The sequence below is a fragment of the Camponotus vicinus genome, unplaced genomic scaffold (genome assembly GCF_025532165.1).
Source record: "Camponotus vicinus isolate PSW18456_S1 unplaced genomic scaffold, iyCamVici1.0 SCAF_3, whole genome shotgun sequence".
NCBI classification, from domain to species: Eukaryota; Metazoa; Arthropoda; class Insecta; order Hymenoptera; family Formicidae; genus Camponotus; species Camponotus vicinus.
This window is the reverse complement of record NW_028141967.1, coordinates 23,710,273-23,723,683: the sequence shown is the minus strand read 5'-3', so window position 1 is coordinate 23,723,683 and position 13,411 is coordinate 23,710,273. Positions and strand designations below refer to the sequence as shown.

The following is a 13,411-nucleotide window of genomic DNA, read 5'->3' as shown; positions in this document are numbered from 1 at the left end:
TAATATTAAAAATTATATTTTTACATTGATTAAATTATGTTATTTAAAACCATCAAAGTAACATTTTTTATGATTTTTTTCGACATCCCGACAACTAAACTTTTAGCTTGCAAGTTAAAAATTTGCAAACAGCTTTATAACTGTGTTAAAGAAAAGTCGATTCCGATTTCACAAAAGTATTCATATGTGAATATTTATGTGATGGACCTTGGCGTTTTAAATTATGTGATGTATTTGTTGTGTAAATACAATTTACGAGGAAAATATTTTCTATTTTCAGCTTTTATTCTTAAAGCAATTGTTTTGATGTATTTTCTCTTAAATCTTCATTTATAGAAACAATTTTTCGTATTTTACGATATTTATTTATATATGATGGAGAGAATAATTTTGGGAAACTATGCTACATATCACACAAGGGACTTGGACAAAAATCTACAAATACGCAATAACAAATGTTATTTTATCCCATAGCTGGCGTACCTACTTCAGAACTTTCATCTTGGCCTCGAAACTTTGTCATTCGTTTCCTTTCTATCCGCGACGTTCTATTCGCTACGAGAATATCTACAAGGTGGGTGGAGTGAATGCGCTTTTTGCTTCCGGAGCGAATGGCGTATCGCTTGTTAAAGAAAAGTTTGGTTGAAACAAATGCAGAGTAAAAATGATAACCAAACAAAGCTTAGTTTGATGGCTTTCTTGATTGGGAAATAACATTGTATAGAAGCGCGAACGATGGACACAGAAGCTATTTTTTGAATAATTCTTTCAATTTTATTATTCACTTTTTAATCGTTTGCCTTCTTTGTATTTAGATACCTCGGTTGTACTTTTTTTTTAAATAAGAAACTCGTTTGTATTTTTTTTTAAGACTCGTCGCGAATTTATTTAACAACATTAAAACTTTCTTACTTGGAAGAAAGGCAATCTTATTTTAAACATCATTATATTTCGAAAATTACTCCGTCGTTAATTCGTTGTTTCTACAAAACGGGAGTAAGTTTATTGTTCTATAGCATTTGAAAGTTATAATAGGCTTCTGTTTATCTTCACCGGATTATCTATAGTATACTCTGTCTGGTCTTGGCAAAATGCCTGCAGGATTATATCGATTTGCCCATTTATGCCGAGAAGTATTCTTCTTGCTCTTGAAGCAAGAAGAATTCTCCTTGTAATTCAATATTATAAGAAGCTTCACAAAAATAGATATTATTTGTTGTGTTTATACGATTATACTACAGTACAATGATATGCACCAAAGTTTCAAAGAGTTATAGAGTCATAATACTATCTTTTATTTGCGTATCTTCTTTATTCAAAATTCTTCTTTATTCTTTATTCAATCTAAAATAAATTTCCCGTGATAGAAAACTAGTATAAAATAAAGAAAATCAATATAATATTTTAATTTTAAATAAGAATTTTTATTTTCTTCGAATTGCATTTATTGAAGAAAATATATAAAGAATAAAAAAAATAATTTTTATATTCTTTATTTTCTGTACTTTCCAATATATTTCTTCCTCTTATAGAATTTTTTGTTTATATATTATATTTTTATTTTTGCTTTTCATTACTTTTATTATAAAATATTACAATTTTTATACATTAAAATATCATTTAGCATGAAATTTTAATACTCACGCAATTTCACGCATTTATTAGTTGATTTCTTGTTGTCATTACTCTTGTAAAGAATATCTCATTTAAACTCTTGCGATCGTCCTGCGAATTTCGTCGAACAAAAAAAGCGCATCATTTCTTTCTTTACCATTTGAGAATTTTATTGTCGTCGACCATGTACATGGATTCTCTTTAGAAAAGGAAAAGGACATTTTCATTAAGCTGTAATGAGTTACAATGCAACTCGGACTTTCGCGGTTCGTTATTCGTAAAAGAGCGATTTGCGGATTGAGCCTCTTTCTCTTTCACTCGCGACAATTCGTCGCTCAAAACTCTCAACTAGAATGAACATTTCTTTGCCTTCCGTCCTCGTCAAAGAAGGTGAATTCCTTTGTGTCAAAGACGGCGCGAACGAAACGAATCGCTTTTACAACGTAACTTCTCGCGCTTCGAGCTTTGAATATGTTCCTTTGCGAAAAAGTAACGCTTATATCCAATATCTAAATTTGAAGAACGAAAGAAATTTTTATTTTCTGTTATCGACTTTAGTATCGAAAATGGATCTAATGGTATTCATACAATATTCTTTACGTTGAATAGCGATACTTTGTTCTCGTTACAAAGTTCGAAATTTTATAGTGACATTTATGATTTTAAAAGATTTTAGAAAATTAGAGATATTATTATCAATTTTAAACTTTGTGCTAAGAATTGACAAGATATTATCGCTTTGCTTCAATGTAAACTTTTTACTTAAAATTAAACTTAAACTTTATATTAGAAAAGATTAAAAGAAATATATATTTCTCCATATTGCTCTATATTTTTATATTGTATTATAATATGTATGCATCCCATGTATTAAATTTTTATTGCAAATATAAAATACGTCACAATTTAATTTCTACAAAATAATAATCAAATTATGTATATACACTTAATTATATGTATATACATTCTACATATTATTAATTATATACATTTTATAATCTTTTTTCTGATATTAGGAAAAAGAGAGATTATATAAAATGTATAAGATGTAGAAAAGTAGATTATTCCGTTTGAAAAACTGGAAGTCTCAGCAGATATCATTTTTTCCGCTGAGAATAACGGATAGATTAAATCTTTCCCAAAATAAATCTGCAACGATACCCACATATACACATATATCTTTCATAAAACGCCCAAATATATAATCAATAATGCGCATAACTAGTCATCCTGTGGAATGTCCTAATTTGCGTTATGACATCATTTTATCAAATTAATTAATGCCGTTACATTATGCATCGCTGCACTGCTTCAAAGAGCAATTCAGAGCTTAAATATTAAATTGCATCCTACAACATGTCCCCCTTTGATAATTTTCAGTACGTATATACTAACTTTTCTCTCTCATCGTACTCAAGCAAATAATATGTAGCTTAATTATATAAAAGCAATACAAAATAATAGAAAAGCATAACAGAGATATTTTACTCTTCATAATTTGTATACCTAAGTTAATTATATGTATACGTATAATTTTTAAGTTTTGCTAATCTCTTATTTTTAAAGCATTTGAGAATTTCGTATTGCTTTTAACAATAAAACGACGACGCATTTATATAATAATAATACGAGTAGATGTGAAATAAGAGCAAATGTGAATTCGTATATAAATTGTAAAATTTAGCACCAATAGCAGATTTGATTCTACTATTCGCAAGATTCAGAACTTTGATAATATTGCATTAGATTGCAACATCGGATGGATCTTTTGTCCGATGTCTCGTTGCTCAATCCTGGATTGCAATTTGCGACTGCAATCTCTCTCAATCTCTTTCGCCAAGTTCTGGTCGATTCATTAATTGTGTAAAACAGATCGTGATTTTCGTAAGTAGTTTCGCAAAAATTAAATTTAATGTAAAATTAATTTATATGTAAAATTAAATTCAATGTTGCGAAATTGCGTAACAGTATATACATACATAAAATTTATTTTTGATTCGATGCAAATTTTATTTCAATCAAAACATATTGTAGTTTAATAACATTTATTTTAGTTACAAAAAAGCTTAAATTAATTCATCTTTGAGTTAAAGCGATCATTGGTAACTCGATAATTGTTTACATGCGTCGCCGGCGGAAGTGATGATGGAATTATGCCGCCAGCAGTTCGTATTAAACAAATAAACGGGAAATTGGACTGCCATATTACTGACAGAATGCGACATGCGAATATGTCATTAATTAGCAACTAAATTACTGCGCAATCCAAAATATTTCAACTGTAAAACATGAATAATTTCCTAGAATGACATTTTGCTCAATTAATATGTATACATTTCTTCTATTTTATGTTTTTTTTGTTTTTTTTTTTTTTAGAGAGAGAGAGAGAAGAGAGAGAGACATGTTTTCTCTACATTTATTTTTGACATTGCCAGATTTCTCTTTAGAAAAATTGATAAAAACTATAATGCAGGATTATATTTTTTTTTCGTATAAATTTTATTCCATTTTTTTTAAATTATATATATATATATACATATATATATATATATATATATATATATATATATATATTCTGTATATAATATATAATTTACATTTAATTAAAATCTATTTAAAATTTCTGTTTCGGAACTTTGCAGATGTCTATTTTATTTTTAGTTTATTAACTTATAATGGCTGTGAGATTGAAAAAAACAGTTTTACGGATATATAAATATATAACATAAAAAAATGTTATGTTATAATAAAATACTATTAATCTGATTTTAAAACAGTTGCAAATCCCATACATACATACACAAAGAAATCTATGAAGTTATTTAAAGTTATAAATTGGAAGTAAAAATATTTCTCTTTTCTATATATCTATATATCTAATCTATATATCTAAACTATATATTCAATCTAAATAACTTTGTATTGATAAGCGATCAAAAATAAAATATGAGCAATTATAAAATCGTTATTCCGATGTATGAATAAAGCTAAATTAATATATTAAAATATATTGATATATTATAATTACATTTTAAATAATTATATTTCTTTTAACATTTTTTCAAATCATTGAGCATGTGAATTTTGTAATTTTTGACGTTGTATCTTTATCCGGAAGAATTTAATTATTCATTTAATTGTGTTCATAAATATTAATATATATAATATTAGTTGTAATTCATATTTTTCGGCAAAAAGCATTTCTGCCACATTGATTAAATGAAACCAATCTTTAAATTTTATTATTATTGAATTATTATATAATCAAAGAATGTTTCTTGAGTAGTGTAGAAGAGATAGAGATCAACAAGAATGGTCAGTGCTAATATTGTTGCGTATAGCCTGCGGAATGCTCGAATTCGATTTCGAGTCTGACAATATCCGCTAAACAGAATCCCTGAATATCGCTTAAGCGACCACGTATTGCGTCGAGTCGAATCTTGTTTGATTAATTTGCTGAAACGGGTAATTACGCGAGCAGTGATGGTAGTATCAAATTGTAAAGGACCATATATTACCAAGCGTATGCTGTCAATTTTGCGACATTATTGATTAAAGATTATTGATTAAAAATCGCTTTCAGCCAAACAAAACAATGAAAGAGAGAGAGAAAGAAAGAGAGAGAGAGGAGAAAAAGCAATAATGTAATTTGAAACATGCAACTGTTCTAGAATTAATATAATAGCTTTTTAATTATATATATAATATGATATTCATTATAATTATATCAAAAATATATCTTTCTCTTCAGTTTCTATTGTAAAATCATTTTTGAAAATTGATTTTTTAAATGTAAAAAATTTAATTTTTTCGACTAATTAAAATTTCTTTGCTGTTCTAATTCTTATTTTTTAATTATAACATCCATAATTTTTATAGTTTTCAAATTTTTTAAGTATTTTTTAAATATCTTATAAACAAGATTATTTTTTAATATACATATTTTTTAAATGAAATTTAATATTTTAGAAAATACTTAATAAAATAAACCTTTAACAAGTCCAATTTAGTCAAAATTCAACGAACTAAGTCTTAAATATCTATCATTTTCTTTCAATTTCGAGATAAATCCGTTGTCCTGTAAAAATTCTTAAATTTCGTTCTTTCCATCGTCTTTTCTTTCGTCTTCCTCACGAAGAGGAATAAACTTTTCCGCGTTTCAAACTATACTTCATCGAAAAAACTTCACCGATTCGATGTAGTCTAAGGAGCATAGTATATATAGTATTTAAATACTGTTGAAACACGCGAGAGTTTTGCTAGAGAGTTTTGCGAACAAAAGCCGCAGAATAAAAATATTTTTTCGATTAAAATATAAAAAGAAAAAGAGAAATAAAAGTAATTCTTTTTCTGAAGAAATTATTCTGCATAAGAAAGCTTGATAACATGTTGTTATGATGTTAATGATTATTCTTTTATACACTCTATTAAAAATATTACAGATTGTTATAAAGATGAAAACAAAATTTAGAAAATATGATTAAAATGTTGTATAAAAAATAAATATTAATATATATTTTTTTTAAATTACATATAAAATAATATTCAAAATATTTAGAACATATTTTACACAATAATTTAAAATATTATTCTCGCAGGAATAAACGAATAAATAATTTCACAAGCAAACAAAATAATAAATTATATATTACTTACACAATTACTCTGCCATCGCTTGATATCTCCTTGAGGTCTCCTTTTGCTCTTCCTTCTGCTCCTCTTTTGTTCATCTTTTGCTCCTCTTTCGTAGCATTTATACGACACTCGCGAAAACACTTTTAATTACGTTCGCGTGGTACTTCGCACGATACTCCCGACACTAATTGCGTGCTTTATTATATTGTACTAGAAAAACAAATACCAAAACTCATAATTTCTCCAGTACTTGAAAAATATACGAACATAATTCATAAACTACGTCGCGACAATAAATGTACATTATCATATCTCAAGGTAATTTTGACGCCACATTACGCAACCTTAGCAAAGACATCGAGATCGTCAAAACATAAATAATCGAAATTCGATATCGCAAGCATAGCAACATTTCCAACACATAAATCCCACGTACGAAGTATACGTATCATTAAACAGTCTCAACATATTATTTCATTATTTGAATCAAATAGCCGTGATATTCTAACATGTCGTTTATTATCACGGCTGTTAATTAATTGAACGGGCTTTGTTGATTGTAGTAATAGATACAGAATAATCGTACTTCTTGAGAGTTAATATGATGATATACAGAACGATTCGCGCAGTTGCCTGTTTGCTCCGAGTATCGGAGCGCGAGTGACACGACAAAGTCACATATGTAAATAGTAGCGCGCAATAGCCGTAAATAAACGCCGAATACCGTGTAGTAGTTAATTCATTGTCACTACGAAATATTTAACGCATCTCGAAATAAATGCGAAATATTCTCGATGAATTTCAAATTAATTATGAATAAATGATTAATACATCACTGCTCGTCACGCTATTTTAATATCTTGATTGATGTATTATTACGCGTGCCGAAAATGATTAGCAAATTATCACGTCAAACTGATAAAAAATTTCAAGTGCGAAATATATTTAAATTACGAGCATTTTTATCGCTCATGAGAATATCGATAGATTTTTATTTAATAAAATAATAATTTGTAATTTTACATTTTTCGATTCTTACTTGAATATATCGTCAATTTTCGGTTTTAACACAATCGTTATGTTTTGAAATAATCTTATTATGTTTACTTTATCAATTGTAAAAATTAATTGATTACAAGTTGAAAATCTCAATTGTTCGCAGAGGATAATTGCGCTGGATTACAATCAATGATTATCAATCCATGCGATTAATTAATTCTTAACAATAAACGATACGAACGAATCGAAAAAGTATCGAGCGACTATATTTAATTCAGATAATATAATGATACGATGTATATGGACCATTGTTAATAATACGTATATTTTACGGAATTTATGCGTTGTGCTATATTTGCAATACTAAATGTTTGGCATCTCTCGGTACTTATTATACCCCAAAAGATATTATTACGAATAGTCTACTGTAGTTACCTTCCCATTCGAGCTCAACCGTGCAAATAACGTGACTGAAGGTGACTGCGTGTGTAAATCGTATATATATGTATTTATAAACCTCACGGCGTACAATACTATGTAAACATGCTATGTAAACAATGTATGTGTATATGTGCGTATAACTTCTTCAACAAAAAATGAAACTATTGAAATACATTTCTTTCTAGATTCTCCTCTAATATTTTTTATAATTTTTAATTAAACTTTGATAAAATACAAGCATATTATTGCGAAAAATGACAGAACATATCTCCATTAACAATGAAAATTACGAGGATTAATATTTTTTCAAGCTTCTATAAGTTGGATAAAATTTTTAATTAACTTTAAAAAGAGTTATATTGTCATGTATAAAATAAATGCATATTTAAATAGTAAAATTATTAAAATCTTAGTTCCAGATACGTTAATTAATCCTTAATAAACAAATATGAGAAAAGTTATGTTAATTGCATAGAATATAAAACGGAAACAGGTTTCTTTAATAATGCAATTATTAAAATTTAATTAACAAGTAAAAAGAAGAATAAAATTTTATTTTATTTTATTTTAAATTTTTAAGTTTTTAAACTTTTTAGCAATATTTTAAAATATTACGAGAGGTGAAAATCCAAAACGTAATAAATATAATAAAAGCGTAATGGAAATATAATTCAATTAAATTTTGATGGAGAAAGAATTATTTTAATTTTTTGCAAGAAATAAAATCAGAGAATAACTTATAGACTAAATTTATTATATATTTCTTATTATATATTTCGAAGATTCCAAATTAAAAAATTGAATCAATTTTAATACGTACGAACCAAAGCATTATCCGTCGTAAATAACGCTTACGATATATATATATATATATATATATATATATATATATATATATATATATATATATATATATATAATTTTGCGTAAAGCTCTTTCGTAGTCGCTCGGCGTACGCAATTTGAGAGACGATCGAGAAAACTTCTCACCCTCTATGATCGTTGAAATTGGATCAGAACTTCTTACTTATCACGACAACGCGCGCACGTAAGTTTCTTGCAGAAAGCAAAAAGTTAGAATGAGGTAGCAATCCGAGAAATTCGAGAATGATCATCCTGATTGATCGAAATTCACTATTCACTATCTACAAATAAAAAGAAAAATACACACAATGTTATTTTTAGACATTTATGGATATTATATTATATTAAAAAATTTTTATTTATATATTATTCATATAAAATAATTTTATATATATATATATATATATATATATATATATATATATATGTACGCAAATATTTCGCGTGTCGCGTTAATTTGCTACAATTAAATTTATAGTGTTTGCTCGACATTAAATTTTAACGAAGCAACGAGGAAACCTTGAAAGAGAAGTACACGAAACTCGCGTTCATTCTTCGTTGCGTGCGGTCGCTCCTGCTTTTCGCGTGATCGCCGCCTTTCGGGCGGCTCGCGCCCTCGAGAAAGAAACGATACCCTCGAAGAAGCGATTTCGAGAGAACAAGAGAGCGTGCGGTTATGGCAAAATCGTGAAGGGGAACACGTGCGCAACCTCGGTGCTTTCGCGCGAAGGCCGCTCGTTGTTATTACGTGCCTTGTAAACCGATCGATCCCACGCATATGAGGCTCGAACAATGATCACTCAAGAGAAATATATGTTTTGTGCTTTTCGCGAAACCTTTTAATTTATAATATTACTTTTTTATAATATTAATACATATAATAATTATATTATAGATTATATTTAGATTTATAATTGGGAAAAGAAATAATATATATATATATATATAAAATATATAAGATATACTATATATTATGTGTGTGTATGTATAAAATATAGATTTTCCAATATTGTAACACAACTCTAATCTTTTCTTCGGCAAATTAACCCATTATTTACAAAAGAAATTGTTTATCGAATCGATGATTAGATTTGAATCTTGCTATTCTGCTTCTAAATATAAATAAGTGTGATATATATGTTTTTCTACTATCTCTTCTTATTCGCGTGCGACAGATGCATTCGATGACACGAGATATTGCGAAATATGGCGTCGGGAATTGTAAGCGCGAGTAATGTGTCATTGAGACAAATTAGTATATAATGCATCACTAAGGTTGAAACAATAAAAAGAGTCACTTCTTTCCTTGCGATCTCGTGGATCAAGGTTTTCTTTAGATTGTTACACTTCTGCATAACAATCTTCAGAACTGATGCTTTAAATGATATAAAATGCTTCTCTTCCTAATTTAAAGTTGTCAAAAATGTCAAAGATGTTTCATTCGTACGAAATACATACTTCTCAACATTCAGGATTTTAGTAGAGTATACTTATTTTATGACCACACAAATATCGCCCAGAGATATTTACTAAATTATATATAATTATACTAATATGAATTATATCAATATGTATATAACATATTTATATTCACACATAATTATTTAATCATAAATAACTATAAATTAAATGTCTCTAAACTAGAGGCACATAAGTGAAAAAATTGCAGCTGCTAATAAAATAAGAAATCCTTCATAAGAATTCATATTATAAGCTAAGATTATATTACTTGAGAGAAGTGTTTTTATATAATTCGCATTTTAAATACAACTTGAACAGTGAACATTGTTATTGTTTATATTTGCAACAGCATTTATATGCTATCCAAATAACTATACTTAAATCCGAGCGTAGTTATTCATAAACGATAAAAATAAAACTCACCAACTATTTCTCAGAAAACCGCGCAGTTTCCATATTATAATTAGCCTCATTGACTGCATCCTTCTCACATTATTCTCGCGTTATGTCGTGTATGAGTAAATATTTACATGATAAAGACAATATATTATGCACATTATACTATGCACATCTAAACTCGAGCACATCTGGATCTGCGATTATCTTATATCATCCTGGCAGCAATTGTTCAGAGAAGTCACACACAGAAGTGAAACAATGGATTCATTTATTTTTTTTGCATTTCTCTATCGCTATCTTTTTTCTTTTTTTGATATATTAATCAAGCTCCAACACAATAATAAAATTAAATAATTAAATAATTTCCAATTCGCGATTGTGACGTTTATTCGAATTTCTAAATAGGATTAATTTAATAGGACAAATTTGATCTCTTAAAGTTCGAAAGACAAAGAAATTGAACAAAATAATCTTTAAAAAAAATATTTAAAAATACCGATATGTGTGCAAAATAAAAAGTGCATATGTACTAATACAGATTTAATTATACAAATTTAATTAACTATTTCTACATGTTTTTTTAAAGCTCTAAATGTTTGTTTTATCTAAATATGTTAGAGTGTGGAAGGTCAAATTAACATTCCATATTTGTATCTCTTCATCTACATTTTGGAGCACGACGAAGGGCGCGGTATCATGCGAAAACGGAAGAGAGAGGTAGAGAGAAAGAGCGAGCGAGAAAAAAGAGAGACAGAGAACTCGAGAGGGAGAGAAATACGGCGCCGTGGCGAACGTCGCGACGCTCAGTCTACCGGCGTCGTCCGAACATGTACGATCCGTCAATTCGACGACGACGCTACCGCGCGAAATCGCCGTTGCCATCGACGACGACGACGAAAAAGACGACGGTCTCGCCGCGACCTTGCCCGCGAAACATCGATCTGACATGTCGCGGATTAGACCGGAACGCCGGCATCCTAGAGACCGGTTCTACCAACGTCGACCTACTAGCAACGTAGTTTAACCCTTTACGGAACAGTGATTGCTATATAAATCACTGCTCGTGGAAGACTTAAGAAAAATACCCGATTGTCTGAACCAGGGATAGTAAAGTTGGGACTAGTAAGAATATTCAGTAGTACGCACAAGTAGAATATCAGTCGTAGTGAAAAACTCAATAGTAAAAAAAGAAGCAAATAACGCAAAATTCTATTTTATTTTATTTGCTTATTTATTGCTTATTTATTATGCTATATATTTTGGTCCCCGATTATTTCTGTTAATTAGTATAAAATAATGATGCCATAAATTAACAGCAGAGATCTTAATCGCTTAAAATGTAAGACTTTTTTTAATCACACACACATACTTAGAAATCTAAATTATTTAAAATTTAATCACGCATCCCTCATTCACGATTATATTTTATATCTTGATTATTAAACACATATAATTACGTGTATTCACAGCTAAGCGATAAATAATATTGAATACAATGCTAATAATAAAATAATAATATTTGATTAACTGGGACTAGTGACCGACATGTTGGTGGAATCGATTCTAGACTGCGTCGAAATCGCGAGTGCGAAGATTGGTGCTTCATTTTAAACCGCTGAAAGTGAAGGGAATGTTGTCCCTTCAAGAGTGGTTTAATTATATAAACTATTTCAACTGTAAGAGTGGCGTAAAGTGAAAGAGCAATTGCTTCACTCTCTATGAAACAATCTGTGTCGAGTTGATTCGTAGCATCGATAACGCTTATCCAGAGCTTATTGTGAAACTTCGCGAGGGTGATTAGAAGCGTGGAGAACTCGCCGCGGGGGCGCCTGCGCTTCCCTCCTTCTTTCCACCCTTTAGCGTCCTTGGACGCAGTTACTCGGTGCTCGGAGTAACGTCCAGACGCGCTTTTAATTCCTCCATATCTCCGAGATTGATAGATGAAAGTGGCAGATGAATAACGAATGGTGATCTATCGTTTTTTTGTCCTCCTTTTCAATTTACGAAGTCTTTCTATTGTAGCGAGATCGAGATAAATTTTTATGCATTTTTAAACCTAAAATTTAACCATAAAATTTCAATACTATAGTATTATAATACTATAACAATCATATACAAAATACTAATTTTAATTCATATTACACTCAAATACCGAAATAAGCTTCACTATTTGAAAATAACAATAAGGTATGTGTTATATCGATATTCGAAATTTCTCTTTGTGATAATATTGTGATAATTAAGTGAGCATTTTATTCGTATATTTTCTTAAAACTATTTTGTATTCGATAACTGACTATTACAATGTCAATTTTATTGAGATTAATTTTCTTGATATATTTAATTCTTATTAAATGAGAAAAGTTTCAATTTAATATTTTGTATATTTTTTATACAAAAATTTATATACTTTTTATACTGTTTAAATATTTTCTTCATGCTTCGTATAATTTTCGAGAGAAAAATAAAATCCATATTTTTTTCTAAAAAAAGCACGTTAGGTACTTTGGAAGCAAACTCTTCAATTCTGAGTGAGTTTTGGCTGCGATTCAATCGTCATTCCTATTTACGTTTGGCATTCAAACTAAAAACTTCGTATTTCAGTATGATTGATGTGCGAAATGACACGACAGGTTGTAAATCGAAAACATCTCCAGGCACTTTCAATGCAATTCAAGATAGTTAGCTATGTTCTTTGACATTAATTATTTATTTTTCGGAGTCACAAATTTTTTAATGAGCGCTTAACATTTTTCAGAACTTCGGCAATCTATCAGTTATAATATCCTTTCCTAGATGAATATTCGATTAAAAGAAGAAAATAGAAACTAATATTTCACTCTTAAGAAAAATTAATAAATCTCTCTAGATACAAATTATATTTAAAAGTAACATATGGAAAAAATAATATTATATTATGAAGAAGAGAAACAAATCAACTTTATAAAATAGTAAATTATGTTAAAAAGAAATAAAATAGTTTAGGGAATGTAATTCAT

General features: G+C 28.6%; 1 protein-coding gene and 1 long non-coding RNA gene across 17 annotated transcripts in view; one reads left to right on the top strand and one right to left on the bottom strand.

Moving 5' to 3' along the window:
- The window catches only part of LOC145968516 (uncharacterized), a 185,570-nt gene that overhangs the window by 82,782 nt on the left and 89,377 nt on the right, over positions 1-13,411 (bottom strand). For 5 of the 8 annotated variants that reach the window (XR_014437753.1, XR_014437764.1, XR_014437763.1 and 2 more), the window contains exon 1: positions 6,271-7,152. The exons of 2 other annotated variants lie outside the window; for them this stretch is intronic. This is a non-coding gene — a long non-coding RNA (uncharacterized LOC145968516). Of the gene's footprint in view, positions 1-6,270; positions 7,153-7,683; positions 7,725-13,411 lie in introns of those variants that run through there. One more of the 8 variants, XR_014437766.1, reaches the window with a different exon arrangement.
- The window catches only part of LOC145968514 (octopamine receptor beta-1R), a 75,268-nt gene that overhangs the window by 33,836 nt on the left and 28,021 nt on the right, over positions 1-13,411 (top strand). Inside the window, exons 1-2 of one of the 9 annotated variants that reach the window (XM_083094035.1) lie at positions 11,241-11,534; positions 11,980-12,379. The exons of 6 other annotated variants lie outside the window; for them this stretch is intronic. The gene's annotated coding sequence lies outside the window, so the exon portion shown is untranslated. Of the gene's footprint in view, positions 1-11,240; positions 11,535-11,949; positions 12,380-13,411 lie in introns of those variants that run through there. 2 more of the 9 variants (XM_083094034.1, XM_083094036.1) reach the window with 2 other exon arrangements.